General features: G+C 45.4%; 1 long non-coding RNA gene across 3 annotated transcripts in view; it reads right to left on the bottom strand.

The window, feature by feature from the left end:
• Positions 1–7,393: 7,393 nt before the first annotated feature.
• LOC124510258 (uncharacterized) overlaps positions 7,394–22,150 on the bottom strand; it is a 33,543-nt gene continuing 18,786 nt past the window's right edge. Inside the window, exons 3-5 of one of the 3 annotated variants that reach the window (XR_006961660.1) lie at positions 8,973–9,034; positions 8,791–8,856; positions 7,394–7,427 (exon numbers count right to left, since the gene is read on the bottom strand). This is a non-coding gene — a long non-coding RNA (uncharacterized LOC124510258). Of the gene's footprint in view, positions 7,428–8,724; positions 9,035–22,150 lie in introns of those variants that run through there. The other 2 variants (XR_006961659.1, XR_006961658.1) reach the window with 2 other exon arrangements.

Here is a 22,150-nt window from a genome sequence, read left to right as displayed (position 1 = left end):
CACATTTCACTCCTATGGGGAAGTTTCTGGCACAAGCACAATAAACTGGGAGGTCAGTCTTCTGGAGGGAACAATGAGAATGTCCCTGAGACAACAGCTGTGTTTTCCTTTTCTGATCCTCTTACCTTGAATAATCTTGGTTGTTTGTTTGTGGTTGGTTTTTTTTTTTTTTTTTTTGGATTTTTGTTTTTTACTTTTTTAAAAAAAGTTTATTTATTTTTGAGAGAGAGAAAGACAGAGTGTGAGCAGGAGAGGGCAGAGAGAGAGGGGGAGACACAGAATCCGAAGCAGGCTCCAGGCTCTGAGCCATCAGCACAGAGCCCGACACGGGGCCCGAACCCACCAACCGTGAGATCATGACCTGAGCTGAAGACGGACACTTAACCGACTGAGCCACCCAGGCGCCCCTTACCTTGAATAATCTTGTGATTTGAGGATAAACACTTGGAAAGCCAAGGTCAAGGATGAAGAGACCAAATGAACTGACAGGCCAGCTGAGCAGCTGCCCCCGGCACCCACCCATCCATAGGAGCGAATTAACTCAGGCCTTCACACACGTCTCTCTCTTTTTTAACATAAATGAAAAATATAAATAAGGTGATCTCAATCACCTCAAGGTAGACAATTGTTTTAAAAACATACCTAGGGGCGCCTGGGTGGCGCAGTCGGTTGGGCGTCCGACTTCAGCCAGGTCACGATCTCGCGGTCCGTGAGTTCGAGCCCCGCGCGGGGCTCTGGGCTGATGGCTCGGAGCCTGGAGCCTGTTTCCGATTCTGTGTCTCCCTCTCTCTCTGCCCCTCCCCCGTTCATGCTCTGTCTCTCTCTGTCCCAAAAATAAATAAACGTTGAAAAAAAAAATTTAAAAAAAAACATACCTAGTCATTCCCAACTCATACGCCCCTGAATGGATGTTGAACAAACATGGAAAACTCTTGGTTTCAAGAGTCACCCCCAGTCTTTCCCCAGCCTTGAGTGTGAGCCTCGGGGGACACAGACCACCTTGGCCTGCTTTTAGCTGCACTCATAGGCTAGAGGGCAACACTGGCCCCTCTGTGGAGGCGCTCAGCTCACTAGAGGATGAAACCAGAGAGGGGTGAGGTCAAGACCTGGAGAAAAGCCTTTGCTCGCTGTGTCTCCAAGGAGAGCTCCTTTAGAATCCTGTAGTCAGAGAGGTGTCTGAGAATTTAGGATTCTGAATTTAGCTGAGTCCTGGAGTCCAGACTTTATTTGGGGAAATGACACCAATAGAAATTTTATGTGATCTTTGATGAGCTTGAAGGAATTAGCTGGGATTTAGAGGGTTAGGATTACAACGGTGACGTCTGCTTTAGACCAAACCCAGAATGATAGGTGGCACTCCAGCCGTCCAGTCTCTGAATGACATTAAAAGGTATGTGTTGCCCGTCAAGGTCCCAGTAGATGGCACGCCCCCATTGGAAACTGATGAGAGTTTAATGCAGGAACTATGCACAGAGGCATGGGCAGGGGTAAGGGGACAGGAAGGAATAGCAAAGCATCCAGGTACTAGCACTACCTGAGAAATGGATACCACCCTAGGGCTGAAGGGACCATGTGTAGGGGCCATTCGCAGAGCCCGAAGACCCACAACCACGGGAGAAGGGCCACCCGACATCCTGGCAGAGGCGGAGAGGGCACGAATACCCTGACCTCTCTCTCTTCCTAGCATGTAGTGTCATGCTCGTAACTTTCACTGGCCAAACCTGCCTGGAATCCAGCCAGAAGGGGAGCCCAGTGTTGGAGAAGAACAAAAAAAATGAATCTGAAGGGGCGAACAGAGGATAACCAGCACAGAGATGCATAGATTTCAGTGGAAAGGCCGTGTCTTTGGAGCCTCCCCAATGATGTCGTTTTAAAGGACTGAGAACACTATGCCCTGATCACAGGATCGATCTACTCTGAAGAATTAATTAACGATTGGGACAGCGTTTTAGCTACACAAACCCAACCAAAAGCCAGTGATTTTGTCTTACGGGAAAGAAAAGAGAAGACAAATCTGAACCGACGTCCTCTGTCGAGTCCTGAGTTGGGTAGAGATCACTAGGAGAAAACTCCCACAATCACGGGAGAATGGTATGCAGAAGGGGACCCCGCAAGAGTGGACATACTGCACAGAATCCTGGGGTGGGGGGGTGGGAAAGAGAGAACAGATTTTTTTTTTTTTTTTTGCCTCAAAGGCGAGGCCTTAGAGGGGAAATGAACACATGGAGGCTGTGAAGAAACGTGTATCAGAAGCCTGCCGAAGGAAACAGAAAGCCCAGATGAGGGTAATTCAAAAAGGGAGGTCCATTTACAAAGCGGTGAGCGGAGCGTAGAGGGGTAGCGTGCGCCCCAGGCGTCACATCTCTAGGCTGAAGAGGCAAGAGACTGAGCCTGAGCTGTCACTGGAGGGCCGGCTGTGCGGAGGGGGCTGTCTTACAAGAGCTGATACCTTTGGTCTTGGGACCCAGCCTGGCAGGGCCCCACAGGGAAGGAGCCAGAGGTGTTCAGCCTCCAGTCTCCCGCCGGTCCCCCCACAAACCAAAAGCCAGAGGCAAGAGAGTCGGTGCGTATAGGGCATCCGATCAGCCTCGTGGGCACAGAGGAGGGTGGGGGGGGGGTGGGGAAGATTCCAACAGCGGTGCTGCTGGGCCAGCGCACCAGCTGCCCTGTGACACAGTGGTGACGCTGGATCGTGAAGGCTCTGCTGTGGGTGTTAGGAATGTTACAGAAGGGGGATGTGAATTTCTCTGGCCTCTCTGAAACGTTCACCCCTGGGGTGGCGTGGGAGAATTGGTCGCCAATGACAAATGAGTCCAGGCTCAGCAGTGTGCCGGGTCTATCGGGAGAGCATCCCCTAAAGCTTGAAACCTCACAGGTTTGACACCTGTGACACCTGGTCTGACACCTGCCTGTCTGCCTCTACCCGGGCCAAGTAACCCCACCCACCACATTTGCCCTCTTCTTTCTGTTACCGTCTCCACTCCCCAAACCAGGCCTCCTTTATCCACCACCTAGCTTTGGCAACTGCCAAAGGTCCTAACCAGGTCCAGACTCCTCTCTTTTCTGTCTAGCCTAGAACCAAACTAATCTTCCCAGGGCCCATAATTCTGGTTCTTTGTATTCCTCTGCTTAAAAACGACAGTGCTCCCTACGGCCTGTGTGACGAAACTTAAATTTCTTCCCTTGGCCATTACGGGCCACCTCACCCTCCATTTCCAGGCCTATTAGGATTATTGTGAGGTTATAATTAAATCAGATACTATTTGAACATACCTAGACAGGCGATGGCATGCTGTAGAATTTAGCAAGTTGTACGCTGTTGTGTGTAATTCTATAACGATAATGTGACCACTGTTAGAATTATTATAGACACGACGTGGTAAAGTGGGTTAAGAACACAGCTTTGGAATCTAATGGGAAAACAGCTGATACTTTACTAAGTGTTTACGGTGCTCCGGGCATGCTAAAAGCTTTAGCATGGATTATCTGCTCCTTCTCTTCAAAATCGCACCCTTTACTTTTTTACTTCACCTCGTTGAAGTACATGATGGACTGAACACAATGAGAGGCACTGGCGATTCAGGAGCTATCAAGACACGGGTGAACTTGCCCTCAAGGGGCTAATCATCTTCTTAAGGGAGCCAGGCAGTGAACAAGGAATTTTGAAGATTTAGATTATTACTTGTTTATTTATTATCTGCCCGCCTATTTATCTGTCTCCCTGCTAAAATGCACGCCCCGGGGCACCTGGCTGGCTCAGTTGGAGGAGGACGGGACTCTTGCTCTCAGGGTCATGAGTTCAAGCCCCACATTGGGCGTAGAGCTCACAAAAAAATGAAACAAAACAAAATAAAGTAAAATGGGATCATGCAAGCCCCATGGGGGTACCTGGAGTTCGCCATTGTGTCCCCAGCACCCAGAAGTCAAGCCTAGGCTAAAAGGTGCTCTTAACAAACATGTGTTTTGGCTAAAGACAATAGTGCTCTGAGAGAAGTAAGCCGGTAACACAGTGGAAACAACGGTGGGTGGGGAGTGGGGTGGCCATAGAGTGATCAGAGGGACAGTTTTTCTAGTGATGAGAAGGAGCCAGTCAGGTAAGGACCCCAAGGAAAGACAGCCTCCACAGAGAACCTGATGGGGACACTGGGGTCCGGAGGGATGAAACCATAAGTGACCCGAGGTCGTATGGCAACTCCATGTCAAAGCCAAAATGCCAATGGAGACCGATTTCAGAGCCTACACACTTTACAGAGCAGGGGGCTTCCGTCAAGTGCTTAGGACAATGCCTGGTACATCATAAATGCTCAATAAGCATCTTTTACACCCACTACTGGATCGCCAGTTTTTAAATCAGTCTTGTTTTAAAAGCACGACATTATTGATCGGCCTAGTTAATTAATGATTCAGCGTGGGTCATTTTTAGTACCCAAAGAAGTCAGGTTGTTTCCGTCGAGTTTCAGAGCGATCTTTTTCCTTTTTTCTCCCCGTGACGAGTGAGCAAGACCGTGAGGGTGTGATGGGACAGTGATGGGGTATGTGCCGGGATACTCAAGATCCGAGGGAATTCTGGACGTCTACGGGAGGCACAGCAGTTCAGGCACCCGCTTGGGAGAGCAGCCCCCATTTCGCTGACACTGACGGCCGGACCAGAGCTGCTGAAAGCATTTCTCTCCGAGTCATGGTGACACCGCAGGTGCTTCAGGAGAGGCCAGTCTTGACTAAAGTCCACGCTCTCCAAGGGGGAGCTGAGGCTGACGCGGAGGGAAGGGAGGGGAAAGGAAAGCCACTCCAAAAGCTGGTACAGTTATGACTGGTCCCGGCCCTGCTCTGCGCCAGCGATAGCCGGCCTGCTCTGACCTCATTCACGTGAAGCCGCTAAGAGCGGTTTGGGGAGAAGCAGGTATCCCTCAAAGGAACAGAGAGCAAGAAAGGCCCCCGCAGCCGGCAAAAGGACAGACAGCAGGCATGACTCCCTGCCCTTTGCAGGACCCTGAGAAGACGTGGCTGAAATGGATTGTTGCCTTATTAAAGTTGCTGGACGAGACGACAAGGCAAACGCACCCTCAGACAGGAAGACAATTCAGTAGCTTCCCGCTCCTGGCCCTGCTGGCCCCAAAGAGCGGCCTAGAAAGAGAGGCAGGCAGCTGACCACCTCTCGGCCAAGTCCCACTTAGTCCTGCTGACCAATCCAACTCTGTAAAACCACCGGGTGGTTTTTGTTAAAAAAAAAAACTTTTTTTAACCTTTATTTCTTTTTGAAAGAGAGACAGAGACAGCACATGAGTGGGGAAGGGGCAGAGAGCGAGGGAGACACAGAATCAGAAGCAGGCTCCAGGCCGTGAGCTGTCAGCACAGAGCTCGATGCGGGGTTCGAACTCATGAACCGCGAGATCGTGGCCGGAGCCGAAGTCGGACGTTCAACCGACTGAGCCACCCAGGGGCCCCTGTAAAGCCACTGTTTCCATCCCCATTTCACAGGGGTGAAAAGTCAGACTCAAAGGGCTTAAGCGATGTGCCCAGGATCGCAATGTAAGCACGAACATTTGAACGAACATTTGAACCTCGGTACGTCTAATTTTAAATCCACTATTTCTAGCATGCCATTTTGCCTTTAAGAAAGATCTATGCCCAGGGAGGATTGAAACCAGAATTGCCGAGAAGTCTGAAATCCGACTGCAGGGCAGGATCCAGAAGACGCAGTCCCTGAACAAAGCCGGTGCTCTAGTTGGCCTCCCTCCGTCGTCTGTGTTAGCCGTCTCACTAATAAACAGCCCAGCGCAAAAGAGTGTCGGGAAGATGACAAGCCCAGAGCCCCCAGGGACTGCTCTTAAATAGGAGCTTTACCTACAGGACGGCTGTTCAAAGAGGTTCAGTGTTCAGCACGCTCTCTCCTCCCTCCTCCTGGGAGAGAAGCTTTCATTCCAGGGAGTCACAATATTTGTGCGTATTTCAGACAGTTTTCTCTTTTTAAAGCTGTTCGGCACAGGTAGTTATGTAGCTCTTGATTTATTACAAAGGCTGCTGGGGGAGATGGCAGAGAGCTGGAGGGTGTGTGTGTGTGTGTGTGTGCGCGCGCGCGTGTGCGTGTGCGTGTGTGTGTGTGTGTGTGTGTGTGTGAGAGAGGCAGAGACAGAGAAAGAGCAAATCACTCATCTTCACAGTCTTTCAAACAGAAGGAAAATGCGCCCTGCCCGATAGTAGTGGGGTCAGGGGGCATGAGGACTTCACATACAGCCAACATTTAGACAAATGGGTCTAATCCTAGACCCATTCCGTTGACCTGGTTTATAATATATTAATCAACAACAGTTGGGACCCGCCAGAAAAGCTCTCCTTCGCTGGTTTCATCCATTCTTTCCTTCTTTCATTCAAGCAGCATTTAAGGACTACTTTCTAGGGAACAAGAATTGTTCTGGGCGCTGCAAATGCAAAGAATGAAACACAGCGTCTTCCTCTGAAGAGTGCGGATGCTCTGGTGGGTTCTCTGACAAAGAATGGCACTTGGGAGCCCAGAGGCAATCTCGGCTTGAAATCCCAGCATTAGACTCATTCCTTTGAATTAAGGCCCAGCTGTACTTACAGTGTCTGTGAATTAGGGGTGACTCAGCGGCATGGATAAGCTGGGGTCCCTGTGAAAGGAGACAGATCCTGAGAAAGTAAGGTTTGATGAGGAATATCGAAAGCTCTGGGAGCCTGTAAGTTGTGACAGAGGAATAACAAGGGGAACATGGGGCCATTTGCAAATCAAGAAAGATCCCTTCCCTCCTTTCTCCTCTATCATTTTAAGTCTCTTAAGATGTACGTCTCAGTGCATGCAGTGGGTCGCAAGACCGCATAGCTCGCTTCCAACATCCTGGCCCTCCACTCCAAATTTTCTTTTCTTCTTAATTTTTTAAACATTTATTTATTTTTATGTATTTACTTTTATTTTAAAATACAATTTATCGTCAACTTGGCTTACATACAACACCCAACGCTCATCCCAACAAGTGCCCTCCTCAATGCCCATCACCCATTTTTCCCCACCCCCCCCTCACATCCACCCTCAGTTTGTTCTCTGTATTTTAGAGTCTCTTGTGGTTTGCCTTCCTCCCTCTTTGTTTGTAACTATTTTTTTCCCCTTCCCTTCCCCTGTGGACTTCTGTTAAGTTTCTCAAGATCCACATATGAGTGAAAACATATGATATCTGTCCTTCTCTGACTTATTTCACTTAGGATAATACCTTCCAGTTCCGTCCACGTTGCTGCAAATGGCAGGATTTCATTCTTTCTCATTGCCAAGTAGTATTCCATTGTATATATAAACCACATCTTCTTTATCCATTCGTCAGTTGATGGACGTTTAGGGTCTTTCTATAATTTGGCTATTGTTGAAAGCGCTGCTATAAACATTGGGGTACTTGAGGCAGAGAGAGACAGAGCACGAGCTGGGAAGGGGCAGAGAGAGAGAGGGAGACACAGGATCCGAAACAGGCTCCAGGCTCCGAGCTGTCAGCACAGAGCCCGATGCAGGGCTCAAACTCACAGACCACGAGATCATGACCTGAGCCGAAGTTGGAAGCTCGACGACTGAGCCACCCAGGTGCCCCTAAATTTTCTTTTCTTTTTAAAGTCTGTGTGTCAGCATTTCAGCCAAGCCAATCAAAGCTTTTAATTTCATTATGACAGTTGTGGAGTTTTAGGCGATAATGTTTACTTGATACAAAAATATCATGTCTGCTATGATTGTATACTGGATGGTTTTTCAACGTTTATTTATTTTTGGGACAGAGAGAGACAGAGCATGAACGGGGGAGGGGCAGAGAGAGAGGGGGACACAGAATCGGAAGCAGGCTCCAGGCTCCGAGCCATCAGCCCAGAGCCCGACGCGGGGCTCGAACTCACGGACCGCGAGATCGTGACCTGGCTGAAGTCGGACACTTAACCGACTGCGCCACCCAGGCGCCCCTGGATGGTTTTTAAAAATTGCATTTACGGGGGCGCCTGGGTGGCGCAGTCGGTTAAGCGTCCGACTTCAGCCAGGTCACGATCTCGCGGTCCGTGAGTTCGAGCCCCGCGTCGGGCTCTGGGCTGATGGCTCGGAGCCTGGAGCCTGCTTCCGATTCTGTGTCCCCCTCTCTCTCTGCCCCTCCCCCGTTCATGCTCTGTCTCTCTCTGTCCCAAAAATAAATAAATGTAAAAAAAAAATTGCATTTACGATCATAAAATATTTTCACCGCCACCACACTAGTGAACAAGATGAACGAGGCCCTCTAAACTCGGGCCTTGCAGGCCTGACCCTCAATGAAGTCTCAGTGGTAGGACTGAGTTCTGTTCAGATGAATGCTACATGCCTGTGCATGGACAGCGCTCAGCCCTCCACGGCACCTTCAATGTCTCCACCGGCCTGGCCAAGCCGAGAGTACTTACTACAGAAGGCAAGTGAGCAGAACAATTTAATTGCATGGACAACCTTCAAAATTTCCTTTCCTTCCCTTTAGCCGATAAAATGTCATTTCATTAACTTGTGCATCTCTCTATGTAAGATGCCTATCATGCTGTGTTTATTTCATTATGATAAAGCTAAGAAATGATCAAGAAAATTACAGGATACAATGGCGTCAGACATTATTCTTCCATCTTTTCTGTTGTTAAATAAAATTATGTTTCTTCAAGTCTGAAGCTTTAAGTCAACTTTCAGCTGCACGGTTGTAGCCCACGCTACCCAACCCCCCCCGCCTCCGATTTCTCCACAACATCTCTCAACTTGGCTTTCAGAACCTGTATTCCACCCAAGTTTCCAGGACTCACCAAGACCTTACGGTAAGCCACGGTTGGCGCATCCCAGATTTTGTGACTTTACGTCATCTAGGTGACCTAACAACATCCAAAAGAAGGCATTTAATCACCATTTTGCACTGGAAAAATAGGTTCAGGAGTTAAAGAAATTACTCAAGGGCAATCGACTGGGAAAGACAGAGAAGGGAACCCACCTTGTAACTTTGAGCCTGGATCCCACGATTTCCTCACAGGGCCACTTTAATTGATTTTCGTTCTAGATCCAAAGCAATATGTGATGGCATTTTGATTATTTTACTTAAAAATAATTAGTTAATAATTCAAATGTGACTACTACATAGTAGATTTTTTTTTTTTAGTGTTATGGAACAGCAAGATGATTTTTCACATTTTTTTTTTTTTTTACTTCAATGCCCATCCTCTAGCCATTAGGAACTTCCTAGAAATTTATCAATTTCCTTAAGGTGATTTTTAAAACTTTCTCTTTAAATGAAATCCTGGTTTTTCTCAAGAATATTCTAGACAACACTCCCTCCCACCAAGCCTTTTCTGGAACAGTGATATCTTTTTGCCACACTTTGAGTGTGGAAGAGTTCAACTCAACATTGATTGGTTTAACCCCATGATTAGTTTTAAACGAAAGCACTCTGTTATTTTCTCCGGTAAGGAACTGGATGACTAGGCACCCATTTGGGTTTGTTTGCGTGTTTGTCAAAGTCTGTCTTGCTTCTCTGTGTGATCCTGTGCACTGGTCCCTTAATGTTACTAATAATGTTCGGCGCCACCGTGGGTGAAATGTCCACAGGCACTATGCCAGATCTTTTCATGCATTCTCTTGTTTCATACTCACAACAATCCTACAAGATAGGCATTTCTATGCCCATGTTACAGTTAAGAAAACAGATTCAGAGAAGTTTGATTACTCGCACAAGGTCACACACCTAGACTGGCAGGACTGACCTGAAAACACATTTCTGCTTGACTCTGGAGCCGACACCCTCTCTCACACCCTACTTGGCCTCCCAGCTGCAAAATGCTCTTACAGGTATGGCTTGGGATTTTGAAAGTCTTGGGAGTTTGAATCTTCTCATGCTCCTAATTCATTTTACCATTCCCCGACCCCTCAATCAAGGACGAATATCATAAATCAACCCTGAGCACATAGTTTTTAATTGGTCTCTAATACTGATATTTCCCCAACTGGACGTCCTGATCATGTCTGGGATCATCTCCGATGTTTGCTTCTTTTTCCTTTGGGAAGGGATATGTGATCTGAGAGCATCTGCTATTTTCTGGAACAACTTTCTCATTTGGCTTTCAGCTTTGCTGTAGGTATCAGACGTGCTTTGTCAGATTTGTTGGTGCATGCCACAAACATCATTAATACCTGTTGCTTGAGAATGTTTGTGTAAAGTGAGACTGGCCTCTGTTGCTAATGCCACTATCAGCTTACTTAATTACATTGCTACTGCTCGATGTTCTAGGTATTTGGAAGGAGAGAAGGCAAATTCGCCCCAGAGCCAGTAAAAGAGATCTGTGCCTGTTGCGGACAGTGATTCCATCACGGAATTACAGAAGCTTCAGCCAAAGGCTTGGTGAGATTAGTAACTTCTGCAGACTTCTGCTGTCATTGGGAGTACAGCTGCTGTTTAAAGGCGGGGGTTGTGGCTCTGGTCTGACAGAAACATCGAGGCTGAGAAACGCATCCATGCCAAAGCAGTTTCCTATAAGAATACAATTTCCAGACAAGACAAACCCAATGCCCATTGACGAATTAGAGAATCAATTTGAGAATACTTAAAAAGTAGATAATGAAATGTGAACTTGGATGGTGTGAATCATTACACTTTTCCCAATAACATTCTGGAGGGTTTTTTTCCTCCATTACCAAAAATAATAATCATAATAAAATAAAAAGGAAAATTTCACTGAAGCCAATTTGGAACACACATGCACACAAACACAAAAAGGAAAGAAAAGCTACCTGTAATCATAGTTCACTGTTGATATTTTTTATGTGTATATATAAATACATTTTATATATTTGAGGTCATATTATATACATTTTTAAACTTAATCTCCACTTGATATTTTCCCACTGAAGATATTTCCCTACCACGCAATTTTTTTTTAACGTTTATTTATTTTTGAGACAGAGGGAGACAGAGCATGAACGGGGGAGGGGCAGAGAGAGAGGGAGACACAGAATCGGAAGCAGGCTCCAGGCTCTGAGCCATCAGCCCAGAGCCCGATGCGGGGCTCGAACCCACGGACTGCGAGATGGTGACCTGAGCTGAAGTCGGACGCTTAACCGACTGAGCCACCCAGGTGCCCCCCCTACCACGCAATTTTTAACAACTTCATAGTATTCTATCTTGGGGCTGCCTCATTCATTTTACAATTATGTTTTCTAGTTTTCCCTGTTGCAGTCAACGAGATGAATCACCTTTACACACATGGCTGTCCAGCTATTTCTTCAAAATAAACTCCTGTAAGTTCTTACCTCAGTGCCTACGTACTTAGAATCCGAAAACAAACCCTCTTTGTAACATACGGTCAACTCCCTTCTATGAAGTTTGTATAAATTCAGTATCAGCAGAAGTACGAGTTCTCCACACTGCCACCTGGGCTGGATATTAGCAAACACACTTATCTTTGCGAAAATAGTGTGATGCTAACGATGGCTGAGGTTATCGAATGCTTGCTATGTGCTAAGCACTGTGCCAGTGCTTTCCCAGAGCTGGTGGGAGTCTGTCATTTTTTAGGTCCTCCATCAGGCCAAGTGAAACTACCCTTCTAGTCCCAGCCCACTGTTTAGCTCTCAAAGAGACTGGGAACCAAAACCGCACTATCCCCAGTCCCCTCTTTCATCTGATGCTCAAGTGTCAGCCACCCTGGCCCCACCTTCTCTACACCATCGTTCCCAGGATGCCCTGTACCTCCTGGCCCATGCCCGCTCACCCACTACTCCCCACCTCCAAACCCTCCTGCAAAGGCTGCCTTACACCTGGTACTCCCTGAGGACCCACGTCCTTCTCCGATTGCCCTCATCCTCTCCTAGCCTTAAAAGAAATCTGGCGTTTCATTCAGGACCCAGCTTCAGCTGCAGCCTTCCCAGGCAATGACTGTACCTTTACTCATCACACACCTCAGGGCCGCCTGTCCTATTTGCTAGAAGAAACAGGTGAAGGTGGTTGCCCACAGAAGGCAGAAGTCAGCAGGGAAGAGAGTTGATGTGGGTGTCTCCTGATTTTTGTTATTAACTTTGTAATTGTATTTAACTTTAGAAACGATGTACATGTAAAGCAACACATATGTATTACTTTGATAAAAATCACAAATAAATTTTAAAGAAGAAAAGTATAGAAAGTATCAGCAGCTTGCCCCAAATCACATAATAAAATGCCATCTCATTGTTTCATGCTTTTTAAAATATTACTGCTGAATCTGGCTTTTTCCCATATGTTTACTGACTGTTGGTATTTCATAATTTATAAGTTGCACCCTTTGCAGTTGCTATGCCCTTTTCACTTTGGGGTATTTATCTTTTGACTAATTTACATAGAGTCTGTAGCTATAATGCACTTGGACTTTGTCACATATCTTGCAAATAAATTATTTCCTCAGTTTATTTTCTTGTAGTTTTATTAATGCTAATTTTTCAGATATACAGAAATTTTGTTTTGAGATAAGTCAAAAAAATTTCTGTCTTTTTCCTTATGGTTTTTCCTATTCAGTAATTCACACAAATAGAAGGCTTATGTATATAATTAGTTATTTATATATACAGTTGTTCATATTCTTCCCTTGCAATCCTTTATATATATATATTTTAAATGTTTTATTTATTTTTGAGACAGAGAGAGACAGAGCACGAGCAGGGGAGGGGCAGAGAGAGAGGGAGACACAGAATCCGAAGCAGGCTCCAGGCTCCGAGCCATCAGCACAGAGCCCGACGTGGGGCTTGAACCCACAAACTGTGAGATCATGACCTGAGCCGAAGTTGGACGCTTAACCAACTGAGCCACCCAGGCGCCCCAATCCTTTATATTTTTGTAAGGTTAGAAATGCCATCTCCTTCTTCATTCTTGCTTTTAGTAAGTTCTCTCTTCTCTTTCTTTCTTCTTGCTTAGTCCAGCTTAAGATTTGTTACTCCAGTCAACCTTTTCAAATAACCAAACTTTTATTGATTCTTTATTATTTTTCTATTCTATTTCAATTATTTCTGCTCCAATAATACTTTTTCTACTCGCTCTGGGTTTACTTTGCTCTTCTTTTTTTCTAGTTTCTTATGGTGGAAGACACGATTATTGCCTTGAAGTCATTCTTTTAAAAATATAGGTGTTAACAGTTATAAGTTTTCCTCTAAGCACTGCTTTAGCTGCATCCCATACATTTTGGTATGTTCCGCTTTCATTTTCATTCATCTCAAAGAATTTTCTAATTTCCCTTGTGATTTCGTCTTTGACCCATGGATTATTTACTTAGGAGTATGTTGTTTAATTTCTTCCTATGTTCATCTGTTACTGATGTCTAATTTTTTTTGAATGTTTATTTATGTATTTTGAGAGAGAGAGAGAGAGAGCGAGCACATGAGTGCATGAGCAAGGAGGGGGCAGATGGAGAGGGAGAGGGAGAATCTTAAGCAGGCTCCACACCCAGTGTGGAGACTGACTCCGGGCTCAGTCTCATGATCCTGAGGTCATGACCTGAGCTGAAATCAAGAGCTGAACGGTCAACTGACTGAGCCACCCAGGCACCCCATGGATGTCTAATTTAATTCCATTTAGTCAGACAGCATACCTTATGTGATTTCGACCTTTTTAAATTTACTGAGTCTTGTTTTATGATGTACCATATGATCTAACTAGGTGAAGTGCTGAGAATGTGTATCCTGCTTTTGTTGGATATAGCGTTCTGTAGATGGCTGTTAGTTCTGTGGGCTTATAGTGTTGGTCAAGTTTTCTAGTTCTTTGCTGATCTTCCGTCTAGTTATTCTATACGGCATTTAAAGTGGTTCTTCCATGGCCTGTGGTTTATTATTTTTTACATCTTTTTGAGGAAATTGTAACTGCTTATACTTTTCTAGAAATTGTTTAATGCAAATTGTCAAATGTACTATATGAAGCATACTTATAAATCTTAAACATTCCTGCTGTATTTATGACTATAGTCTCCTTCTCATTCCTAATGTTTTATATGTATTTATTCATTTTTGTTTTAGATTAGATAGTAGATCATCTGCTTTGTTGTGTTTTGTCAAAAGGAACTCTGTTGTACTATTTGTTTCCTGATTATTAAATGTCTGCTTTTATCTTTGTGAATTCCTTATCACCACTTTCCTTGGGTTTGTTCTACTATTCTTTTGCTAACATCTTGAATAGAACACAGTGCATTCATTTTTCATTTACATGTATTTTTAAATCAATATATGGTGTATTTAATATGAATATATATTTAACATAAATATATGAATATATATTTATTATTATATATTAAATATATGAATATATATCTATTATTATATAATAATATATATATATATAAGAAGTTTGCACCCAGGATGGGGATCCTGTCGTTCCTGGTTGTCCTGTGGGGGCGCTCTACCTGCCTTTTCAGTAAGTTAATATATAATATATATTTAATATAAATATATATTTATATTAAATTTAAATAAATACGTATTTATATTAAATTTCTTAAAGACCACAAAGTTGACTCTGAGTATAGCTTTGGCTAGCCTTCAAAAGTTTTGCTATTTGCTCTTTTTATTACCATGATTTTCTAAATATTTTGTGATTACAATTTTGATTGTTTTCTTTGATGCAGGAATTACTTAAGAGAGTCTTTAAGCATTCCCCGTTGTAAAAAAATAAAAATAAAATATAAAATAAAGATGTCCAGTTGTTTGGTGTTTGCATTTGTTAGGTTCTTGTGGCTGAGGTATGTGAGCCAATTTTTGTCAGTATTCAATTTCTATAGGGTATAGAGTAGGAATTAATAAATTGGTCCAAATCTCACCTACTGCCAGCTTTTGCAAATAAAATATTATTGAAACATATCCGTACCCAGCCCATTTATTCATTATCTATGGCTGCTTTCACACTACAACTGCAGAGCTGAGTAGTTTTGGGATAGACCGTTAAGGCCCACAAAGCCAAAAGGTTTGCTATTTGGCCCTTCACAGAAAAAAATTGCCAGTCATTCCCCAGGAATAAAGTCCGTAGGGTATAAAAATGGACAAGACAGTCTTTAAATAGAGCATCGGTTTTTGTAAATAAATATAAATCACCACTCTACAATACCATTTAATTAGTTGACTACCTAACCTAATAAATTAATAAATAGATATGATAAATAATAAACAAACAGTGAAAGGATGTGCCATCACCAGAAGTGACCACGTTTCTGCAAAAAATATTGGCAAGTGTCCCAATGCCAGTCAAGGTGATCCTAACTCAATACCAAAAGATAGCCAAAGAAAGCTCAAAATGGATCATGCACACCCTGGAGGTACACAAATAATATGAAAAGTCATTCTTTCCAACTTCCTGGAATAGAGATATTACAAGACGGTTATTGAGTTAGAAATATTAATGTAAACATAGCAACGTCAAGTAGTAAAATGCAGAATTTGTATCCATTTTTAGGATAAAACAAATTACTGAAGGACATTATCCTTGATTGCAGTAGGTTAATTAAATCGCACTCTAGTCCCCAGAAGGATGCCTTTATTCACTCTGCCGTGGCAAGTTGCTGTAGAATTGCTGTAGAAGAATAAGATGTTCTTTGTAATAATCATCAGTGTGTGTTTATGTGGGTGTGCCAAGTTTCCAATTCACCTCGTTCAATACCTAAGGGGCTGGCCCAGAAAGCATTAAGCTTAAAGCATTCTGAAGTTGAAGCAGAAATTGGCAATGTGGACCGCAGCCAAAGAGAATTTGATGTAATTCTAAGTAACAACCGTTTGTCAAGGCAAAGCTCAGAGTACTGAAAAGGCAGGTAGAGCGCCCCCACAGGACAACCAGGAACGACAGGATCCCCATCCTGGGTGCAAACTTCTGGGACCAATAGCCTGGGCTTCTAGCTACCTCAACGGAATGAACAAAAGCTTTGAGCAGCTTCCCAATTTCCCTCTAAAGGACCTTAAGGAGTGTTCCTCCTGTCAGCATATCTCAGGAAGCCAGAATTCTCTAGCACCTTCTCCTCCCAGGACCCCCGCTATGTCCTCTTGGTCTCCCTTCCTTCCCTACTTTCTGGCCTCTGAGTTAATAAAAGGGCATAGGGGAAGAGTCCCTCTCTCTGAGGAAGAGTCCTAAGCCGCTGGTTATTTTCTCCCCTTTCCTAGAGTGAAACTATCGGTCGGAGAGGAAACTTCAGGCGCTTGATCGGTAATCAACATTCCATTCATAACCGATACGGGTGTCTCAGTGGATACACAAGCAGCACCAGCGTAAGCCGACCAGTCCCGCTGCAGTGTGGTCTGCATGGTCTGCATGGGGGAAGAATGTTATGGACACTTAATCCGTGTTTATTCCATCCCGCCAAGAGGATATGGACACTGCAGTCCAGGAGCAAGTACCCCTGAATACCCCTGGGGGTGGCTGGGGTGCTCATCCATCTTTTCCACAGCCCAAATGAGATCTCACTCAAGAAAGAGTACCTAACTGGCTGATTTCTGATTCTGCAGCTGCTTTGAAATAGTCTGATCCTGGGTGCCTGGGTGGCTCAGTCAGCTGAGCATCTGACTCTTGATTTCGGCTCAGGTCATGATCCCAGGGTCTTGGGATCAAGCCCTGCATCAGGTTCCATGCTGAGTGTGGAGCCTGTTTGGGATTTTCTCTCTTTCCCTCTTCCCTCTTCCCTGCTTGTGCTCTCTCTCTCTAAAATGATAATAATAATAATAATAATAATAAAATAGTCTGATCCTATTTCCCCAATAATGGCAGAGCTTGCTAGTTGTCTACCCAATATTCATTCTGTCCCTTTCTTCTTTGATAACATAATTAAGATGTTGGGAAGAGGGTGAGTGATGAAATTCCCAGATGAAAACTGAATTTCCAGCTCCTCTTAAAGAGAGTAGGTAATTCTGTGACTAAGTTCTGGCTTCTAATATGTTGGACCTTTGGGGAAAGCCCCTAAGAAAGGATTGTTTAATCTGTTGGGAGTCCCCATTGGCCGTCCCCTTCCTTCTCTTCCTGCTAGAACTGTGGATTCAGTGATTGGAGAAGGAGGCAGGAACATTGGGGACGCTACAGAGTCAGCACATCAGCCCTTAATTGCCAACATCTAACCTTCATTTCCATGACAGACAAACTTCTATCTATCTTTTTAAAACCACCGTTATCCCAGAGCTCTGTTGCTAACAGCGAAACACAATTCCGAACACTCTGTATGCCAAGCAGAATGCCTAGGGCTTGCTGGTTGGATGCATCTCCCTTTGCAAAGGAAAAATGGGTAGTACAGATTTATACACCAGGACCCTGTAACTTGGTTAATAAGAAACAAGCTCCTGAAGACTCCTATACTCCCAGTGAACTACACATTTGAATTTCTGGGTCCTGCGATGTCAAGACTATGAGATAAGAAGAAGATTCTACTTAGGAAAGCAGTAAAGGAAACAGCGTCCTTTAATTGGGATGAGCTTTGAGTTAAGCAAAAGGGGTAGAGAGAAGGTTCTGCGGGAAGTTTGAAGATAAAACAGAATTAACTCAGAAAGGTAGGAGGGTTCTCGAGGACTACGGCAGGAGGCACACCAGCATTCGTGATGCAAATCCGAACTGCCACCCACCCATGGCACCACTTCCATATTCACAGAGCCCTGGGAGCCCACAACTCACTCAGGGCCCTAAACATCAGGAGTCAGTAGTACAGACTTGCTGACCTTCCCAATGGGAAGCAAGTTTCCCTTCATGCCGCCCCATATCGACATTTGGTGGGCTTGCAGTAACTCTACGAGCCCATGCTGGCTAGTCATAGGGCTTGACTGCCGTCCGGTATGTAACCCACGCTCAGCAAATACTGGTTGATTAACGGAAAACAAAAAAACTACCAAAGTTAAAGGGGCTGGAATTTCCAAAGATGGGTGAGAAAGTTGAGGCGAATGGTATTTAAAAGTAATGCGGGGGGGCGCCTGGGTGGCGCAGTCGGTTAAGCGTCCGACTTCAGCCAGGTCACGATCTCGCGGTCCGGGAGTTCGAGCCCCGCGTCGGGCTCTGGGCTGATGGCTCGGAGCCTGGAGCCTGTTTCCGATTCTGTGTCTCCCTCTCTCTCTGCCCCTCCCCCGTTCATGCTCTGTCTCTCTCTGTCCCAAAAATAAATAAACGTTGAAAAAAAAAAAAATTAAAAGTAATGCGGGCAGGGCACCTGGGTGGCTCGGTCGGTCGAACATGCGACTTCGACCCGGGTCATGACCTCACAGTTTGCGGGTTCGAGCCCCGTGTCGGGCTCTGTGCTGGCAGCTGGGAGCCTGGAACCTGCCGCAGATTCTGTGTCTCCCTCACTCTCTGCCCCTCCCCTGCTCGCACCCTCTCTCTCTCTTTCTCTCTCTCAGAAATAGGTAAACATTAAAAAAAATTTAAAAAAAAAATTTTTTTTTTTCAACGTTTATTTATTTTTGGGACAGAGAGACAGAGCATGAACGGGGGAGGGGCAGAGAGAGAGGGAGACACGGAATCGGAAACAGGCTCCAGGCTCTGAGCCATCAGCCCAGAGCCCGACGCGGGGCTCGAACTCACAGACCGCGAGATCGTGACCTGGCTGAAGTCGGACGCTTAACCGACTGCGCCACCCAGGCGCCCCTAAAAAAATTTTTTTTAAATAAAAAGATTTGTGTTGGCAGCTAATGAAAGGTAAGAGGAAAGTCCCATGTAAGAATACTCTGGCTCTAGCCCACAATATCATTACTTTCAAAGAACCAAGGTTGGTGATGGTGGGGGGTGCTGAAGGGGAAGAGAGAGGGCACTGATGACCCACTTCCGTGGGCAAGGCCTGCCCTGGTCACCATGATGATCGTTTCTCTCCTAGATGACCCCTCTCTGGGCCAGCTGCCCACTTCTCCCTCTGTCCTTCGGCCACCACCTCCTGGGCTCTCTGGGCTGGGCTGGTCCATTTATTTGTCCATTCAGAGCAGGGGAGGATCTGACCCGGATGCCTGTGTGTCCCTGACGTGGGAGAGTCAGGCCCCCGGCGACACAGGCAGTGACTACCTCTGAAGGCTCCACTCGAGGCGTGGCTAGTCCAGATCAACCCCAGAGGAACCCACTCTTCCAAAGTGACGGTCGCTGGAGTGACTCTAGGTACTGAGCGCCACAGCACTCTGTGTACCAGCTCACTGAGTACTTGGACCTGCTCTGGGAAGTCCGTTCTGCACCTGCCCATTTTGCATTTGAGGCAACAAACTGAGGCAGGGTGAGTCATCTGTCTCAGATCACGGTTCCTAAGTGGCAGCCTGGGGATTCGCACCCCGGCGGTGTGACCACAGAGCCAGACTCCGGCGAGGACGCTATGTATTCGCCCACCGTTTTCTATGAAATACAGAAAAGGAAAGGGGAGAAAGTGAAAGTCACCTCTGATTCCACCAACAGAGATAACTATTGGTTTTACTTCCTACCTGCTATCCTTACTGCAAAACCCACCTTTATGTGGCAATAATGTCAGCTTTTTAGGCCCGTTCCTGTGGGAAATTGTCTCTCCTCTTCCCCGTCAGTGGCATTGAGACGACGAGCCTTTGACAAACCCCTGGTAAAGTCCGTGCCCCCCCCACCCCTCCAGGTGACCCCTGCAGGACCCATAGCAGCTGGGTTTCTTGACCAGACCCAAGGCCTGACCACACCAGGGCCCTGTTTCCTCAGAGGCCAGCCCTCTCGGACGCAGCGCTCCCCTTTTAGAGGAGATCTTTCCTAATATCCCTTCTACTCTCTGCAGATGAAATTCTTAGACACTTTAAGCTACCTACACATATGGTTTTTAAAAAATCAATACAACGTCCTGCCTGTAACATAAAGAAAAAAATAAAGGGAAAGTAGTCGGTAATAAAATAAAGCACACTCAAATATGTGACGTTGGCACACAACTACACCAGAAGACAGCAAAGAGACAGATGCTGGCAGCTTGCACCTTTGCACAAATTCCTTGTGAGCGCAACAGCTACAAAGGCAAACTGGTATCGTGGCGGTTAAATTGGTGATTCAGTATCGCGAGAGGTATTACCGTCAGAAACACGCATTTCGTACATCGCGGACAACTCGCGGTGAAGTTCTAAACAAAACGCAACATCGTCTTCCCTCGATTCACAGTTCTATTCTAGGTTCAGATAATCATCTGCAGGGATTTTCAACGACACAAATGTGTAGCGTGACTTCCCAGAGTCATGTGAGACCCAGAACAGCTGCCGTTATGGAGGATTTACCTGGTGCGCCTTCCGAAGTGCAGCATCTTTGGTCCCCTCCCTGAAACGTCAGTGGTGCCTCCAGTCATTGTGCCGAACAAAAATGCCCGCATAAGTTTCCCAAATACTCCCAGGGGCGTGACCTTCCTTGAGAACCAATGTCTGGGGAGACCCCAGGAACCATTTACAAGAAAATCGCATGCCCTAACTCTGCATATGACGTGAATAATTCGGCAGCATAATGGAAGCTGAGACCAAAATACTGACAAACAGTATAGGCAAGTGTTAGTGACATGTTTCCCGAGAAATTCAAAATATGCTTGCCCTCAGACTAAACTATACACTCAACGTAGGAGGATTCAGTCGGGGATTTGTTAAATCATCTTAAAGAGCTAGAGATGCCTAACACTAGAGATTTAACACTAACCTAATGATGGTGGGAATGAATCCAAAGAACTTTAGGTAAATTTGGGGAAGATCAATGGATCAAACGTCAGTTCACCGAAAGATAAGTCACTCAATGGCCGATTCATCAAAATCCAATGCGTTGAAAATTAATTTGCTGAACGATTAACTTACCCCAAACTGCCAAATCTGGGACCTTAAAACTTAGACCTCTGCAATAGATCACTGTTTGCTAGAGTTGTGTCACTGAGGCTGGCCAGTTGGTAGTGTAGTTGGCACTCTGGGTCTACGTCATTAAGCAATGAGACGATCTGGTATACTTCAAATTTCATGCAGTGCGCACATCTCTAATGTCAAGGATTTGATCAATAGTAAGGTAGGTTTCTCTCTGCAACTACATTTAGCCCATTGCTTTTCCTATTATTGTTAATCACGGCCTTGTGAATAAGCTCAAGTATTTTGTGCATGTTTCAAATTTCAGACTCCCTTCACTTTTTAAAAAAATTTTTTTTAACATTTATTTATTTTTGAGACAGAGAGAGACAGAGCATGAACGGGGGAGGGGCAGAGAGAGAAGGAGACACAGAATCCGAAGCAGGCTCCAGGCTCTGAGCTGTCAGCCCAGAGCCCGACGCGGGGCTCGAACTCACGGACCGCGAGATCGTGACCTGAGCCGAAGTCGGACGCTCAACCGACTGAGCCACCCAGGCGCCCCCAGACTCCCTTCACTTTTGATGTCATATACGTGAGAGAATATGGTTAAAGGTTTGCCCTTTGAACCCAGTTTTATAACAATGTGTCCTTCCCTATTTTTGCCGACTTTATCAGTCTTTGGAAAAAGCTTTTTGTCTCCTCGTTAATTTTGCTTATCCGCAACCGATGCGGAAACGAGCCAAATTCTTTTCAGAAAATGAGTCGTCTGTATAAATGTAGGCACGTGGCCTATAAAATCTAAGTTACCTAGTTGAGGCATAAGGGCCTCAAAACTAGAGAAAGGCAATAGACTGTGCTGAAGAGTGGGCTCACCCGTTAACATATAAACTGCTGTGCACTAAAGATCTGAAAAGTAAAGAAACATAAAACCAAACTCAACCGGGCCGGCCTGACAAATTGCTAGAAGAGTTGGACGAATGTCTGTCCACACAGACACCGCAAATGATGCCTCAAATCCAAACAACGTCATACAATCTGTGGCGAGCTCCGTAAGCAGTTAACAGAATCAAGGTTTTGGCGAATCAATAATGTGGTAAGTTGGTCACTCAGCAAATTGCAGTGATTGGTCATCCAGCACATGGCTTTTAGCAAACTGGTCTAGTGGCTTTTGGAAAGTTGCTTTGCTTCCCTTAAGAAGTGATGCGATAGGGGCGCCTGGGTGGTTCATTCTGTTCAGCGTCCGACTCTTAATTTAGGCTCAGGTCATGATCTCACGGTTGGTGGGTTCATGGGTTCGAGCCCCATGTAGGCCTCTCTGGTGACTGTGGAGCCTGCTTGGGATTTTCTCCCTCTCTCTGCCCCTACCCCTGCTCCCTCTCTCTCTCTCTCTCAAAAATAAACTTAAGGGGCGCCTGGGTGGCTCAG

Source organism: Lynx rufus, unplaced genomic scaffold (genome assembly GCF_022079265.1).
Source record: "Lynx rufus isolate CCGP_SWC_20201006 ecotype Redwood Valley unplaced genomic scaffold, mLynRuf1.p SCAF_15, whole genome shotgun sequence".
Classification (NCBI taxonomy): Eukaryota; Metazoa; Chordata; class Mammalia; order Carnivora; family Felidae; genus Lynx; species Lynx rufus.
Note: the sequence above shows the minus strand (reverse complement) of the source record. Positions and strands in the feature narration are given on the sequence as shown.